The sequence below is a fragment of the Gekko japonicus genome, unplaced genomic scaffold, assembly GCF_001447785.1.
Source record: "Gekko japonicus isolate JY-2015 unplaced genomic scaffold, Gekko_japonicus_V1.1 scaffold786, whole genome shotgun sequence".
NCBI classification, from domain to species: domain Eukaryota; kingdom Metazoa; phylum Chordata; class Lepidosauria; order Squamata; family Gekkonidae; genus Gekko; species Gekko japonicus.
The window spans coordinates 699,034-703,828 of NW_015159734.1; positions in this window are offsets into that span (position 1 = coordinate 699,034).

Genomic DNA, 4,795 nt, shown 5'->3' on the forward strand with positions numbered 1-4,795 from the left:
TCTACTGGTAACTTCCATTGCGCTGTATTAGAAGTAGTATGTGTGCACACAAAATTTATACCTTGAATAAAACTCTGTTGGTCTTAAAGGTGACACTAAACGCAAACTTTGTTCAGAAAATATATAGTTCTATTCTAAGCCTCATGGTTTCCCCCAAAGATTGTCTACATTACAGGTTGAAAACAACCTACTTTTTAAAAAGTTGTATAATTAAATACAGGCACATATTAAACTGGCTGTTGCTAAGAGTTAAAGGACAGAATAAAGACGGTGTTATTTATGAATTACTTCATTTCCCTTTTCTCCTCAATGGTAACCCAGAATAGCTTATAACATTCTCTCCTCTGCCATTATATCCTCACAACAACCCTGTGAAGCAAATTAGACGGACATTGTGTGGCTGGCCCAAGATCACTCAGCAAGCTTCCATAATGGAGACAGGATCCTGGGTTTCTCAGATCCTAGCCTGAAGCTCTAACTCCACAACCATGCTGGCAAACAAAATTCATGCTGGCACCTGCATTTCATTGGTATTATGTCACAAATACCAAAGTTCCTACTATTTTCCCTATGAACACACTGTGGAAATCCACCATGTAGTCTTCATGTATCAATATGACAAAGAGTCCTTTGGCACCTGATGATGCCACAAAACTCATAGTTATTTTGACTACAAAAAATGCTGTTTCCTAATACTATGATCCCCCTCCTCCAATGCAGAATTCCTGTGCCTGGGAAAAAGTCTATACTGGGTTTATATATATGCAAGATAAACTGAAATTTTGCAGTTTTCATAACAGAAGCAAGTTTCTAATCTGAATTATTTATTTAATTCATTTATGCCCTGCCTTTCTCCCCAATTAATCTCCTCTCCTCCATGTTATCCTCCCAACAACCTCTGAGGTAGGTTAGGCTGAGAGACTGTGACTGGCCCTAGGTCACCCAGTAAGCTTCCATGGCACAAGTGGAGATTCAAGCCTGGGTCTTCCAGACACTAATCCAACACTGTTAACCACTACGCCACAATGGCTGTAGAACTAGAATTAGCTAGAACTAAGGTCTGATTAGATCACACACTAGGGTTGCCAGCTCTGAGTTGGAAAATACCTGGAAATTTTGGAGGTAGAGCTTGAGGAGGGTGGGGTTGGAGAGAGGAGGGACTTCAGTGGGGTAATAATGCCATAGAGTCCACCTTTCAAAGCAGCCATTTTCTCCAGGTGAATGATCTCTGTTGCCTGAAGAGCAGCTATAACAGTGGGAGATCTCCAGCCACTACCCTGGAGGTTGGCAACCCTATCACAAAGGTGGCTATTGTACAGGTGTGGTAACTGGGCATCTGTAGATGCTTTGTGTGGGTAACCCCTTTGTGATGGACTACATTTAAAATACTCTTTTTCTAATGCAGCAAAATCAGAGAAGGGAGGTGATTAGTTAACTGCTCTAGAATGTTAAGCTTGAGTGACACAGGCTGCCTCTTTTTTTTGACTGGCCAGCGCCAGCTGAGGGAAGTATAAGATCAGGGGAGAGTGAGTTCAGTGGCAGTTACTGTTCAGTAAAATTCAGCTAAAGAAGTAGATGTCTGAAGAGTCTGACTAAAACTCTGTCAAACAGGTTCACTTTTTGAATGAAGGGTCTTAGCTGTGTTAAATATAACCTGAGAAATAATTCAGTCCAAGAATTCAGAGTCTAGTGTCAGCTAAAGCTGCAGTACACATTCACATGGATGCCAAGAACTGGGGTTTGAGATTCTGGTAAAGAGTGACTGGGTAGCAGGCTAAAGCTCCCAATCAGGCCAAAAGGAATAGGATTATATTTTCAGGGAAGATATACAGGAAATTGGCACTGAGGCAGTCCCTGGTCTGTTATGAAAGGAAATTATGATAGACTACTCAGGGGAAAGAAGAAACATTGTGATTTCAGAAAAGGGGAATAATACACTAAAAGAGTGACTTTTCCAGAAAACCTGAACAGTTAATAGTAAACGGTACAGGTTTCCCTTGCTCCAAAGGTAGTCAAATCCGACTCTAGGGGGCGGTGCTCATTTCCGTTTCCAAGCCGAAGAGCCAACATTGTCCAGACGTTTCTGTGGTCATCTGGCTGGTGTGACTAAACACCGAGATGCACGGAACACTGTTTTCTTCCCACTGAAGCGGTACCTATTTATCTACTTGCAACTTCTTGCTTTTAAACTGCTATAGGTTGGCAGGAGCTGGGGACAAAGGCGGGAGCTCACTCCGTCACGCAGCACTAGGGTCTTGAACTGCTGAACAACAGACCTTCTGGTCTGCAGCTCAGCGTCTTAACCGCTGAGCCACCACTGCCCTGAACAGTTAATAGGAAATTTACTATTTATTGATTTGATTTATATACCACCCTCCCTGGACGGGCTCAGGGCAGTGTACAACAATTAAAATAACACAATTAAAACAGCGTTAAAATAATAATTTGCACAGAATAGTTTCCTAAAATACCATGTAAAAGTGGAGAGCTCAGATGTTAAATCAAATCCAATGTCTAATCAGATCCAGGCCACTGGTAGGCGATTTGCCAGAAGCTGGGGGGAAGAAACATTTTAACTGAAACTGTATTCAGATGATACCACTCTAATGGCAGAAAATGAAAAGGACCTAAAGAGCCACTTGCTAAGGGTGAAAGAGGAGAGCGCAAAAGGTGGCTTGCAACTCAACGTCAAAAAAACTAAGATCATGGCATCTGGCCCCATCACTCCTTGGCAAATAGAAGGGGAAATCATGGAAACAGTGACAGAATTTACATACTTGGGATCCAGGATCACTGTAGACAGTGACTGCAGCCATGAAATTAAGACGCCTGCTCCTTGGGAGGAAAGCAATAGCAAACGTAGATAGCATAATAAAAAGTAGAGACATCACCCTGCCAACAAAAGTTTGTATGGTCAAAGCAATGGTATTCCCAGTAGGGAATGTATGGCTGCAAGAGCTGGACCATAAGGTTGAGCGCTGAAGAATAGATGCTTTTGAATTATGGTGCTGGAGAAGACTCTTGGGGTTCCCTTGGACTGCAAGGAGATCAAATCAGTCAATCCTAAAGTAAATCAACCCTGACAGTTCCCTGGAAGGACAGATGCTGAAGTTGAAGCTCAAATACTTTGGCCATCAAATGAGAAGGGAGCACTCGCTGGAGAAGACCCTGATGCAGGGAAAAATTGAAGGTAAAAGAAGAAGGGGATGACAAAGGATGAGATGGTTAGACAGTGTTATCGATGCAACAAACATGAAGTTGAGCAAAGTCTGTAGGACAGTGGAAGACAGGAGGGCCTGGCGTGATGTGGTCCATGGGGTCACGAAGAGTCGGACTTGACTGTGTGACTGAACAACCACCACCATCTTGTACTAAAAACCAATAATTTCTGAAAATAAGCTGCTACGTCATCTTGTCTGTCACCTGAAAAAATACATTGTTTTACAAACGTTTACCTCAGCCTTTCCAATTCCTGACTAGCCGTACCATCTCTGCCTCTTAAAAAAACCTTTATTATTGTTCACTGTATACAGTCTCCAGTGCTATTTCAAGGGATCTAAAAAGAGGGCTCCTGTTTTCTCCTGACAATTTCCTGGGCTGGGCAAAACCCAAATCAGATTCTGTCACAGGGTGGGGCATTCAGATTTATAAAGCCACAAATATCACACTACTGGGGTCCAGCTCAGTACCTGAGGAGAACTAAGAATTTTGGTGGGAAAAATCTGCCTCAGAGTGGGGACAGTAACAGGGGGTCTGTCATAACCTCAAACTGCAAAACCCATAAGAAAATATTTTGTCCATCAGTGCCATATTTAAATCAGGACTTAGGCCCAGTCTGTATGCAGAAGAGGCAATGAGGTGGCAAAATGGACTGCACCACTTCAGACTGCAGATCAGCAATTACATTCTTTAAAATTCCCTCACATAAAATAATCCTGTTATGTTTAAAAGTAGAACATGTTACAACTAGGCTAAGGCTGTAATACAACATCTGTGTTTTCTGTGTAGGTTGGAATAGATTATTTCTGCCAACTTTAAGACCAACAAAGTTTTATTCAAGGTAGGAGCTTTTGTGTGCAAGGCACACTTCTTCAGATACACTGAAACGGAAGTTACCAGTCCATTCATATAGTTAGAGGATGAGTAGCAAATTAGCATACAACATAATGAAGATATTTTAACAGATGCAAGGACCAAACAGGAATAACAAGCTAAGTTTATATCGTCACCAGCCATCCACAATTAAGAAGGATGCATTTTCACATCAGTTTCCAATTCTGATAGATTTATTTTCCGCCGTCCTCTGAAGTTGGCTCAATTTCATGTTCGTTGCATCGATGACACTGTCTGACCATCTCATCCTTTGCCGTCCCCGTCTTCTTTGACCTTCAATCTTTCCCAGCATCAGGGTCTTCTCCAGTGAGTGCTCCCTTCTCATTTGGTGGCCAAAGTATTTGAGCTTCAGTTTCATTATCTGGGCTTCCAGGGAACAGTCAGGGTTGATTTCTTTTAGGATTGCCTGATTTGATCTTCTTGCAGTCCAAGGGACTCTCAAGAGTATTCTCCAGCACCATAGTTCAAAAGAATCTATTCTTCGGCACTCGGCCTTCCTTATAGTCCAACTCTCGCAGCCATACATGACAACTGGGAATACCATTGCTTTGACCATGCGGACTTTTGTTGGCAGGGTGATGTCTCTACTTTTTATCATGCTGTTTGGGTTCGCCATCGCTTTCCTCTCAAGGAGCAGGCGTCTTTTAATTTCATGGCTGCTGTCACTGTCTGCAGTGATCTG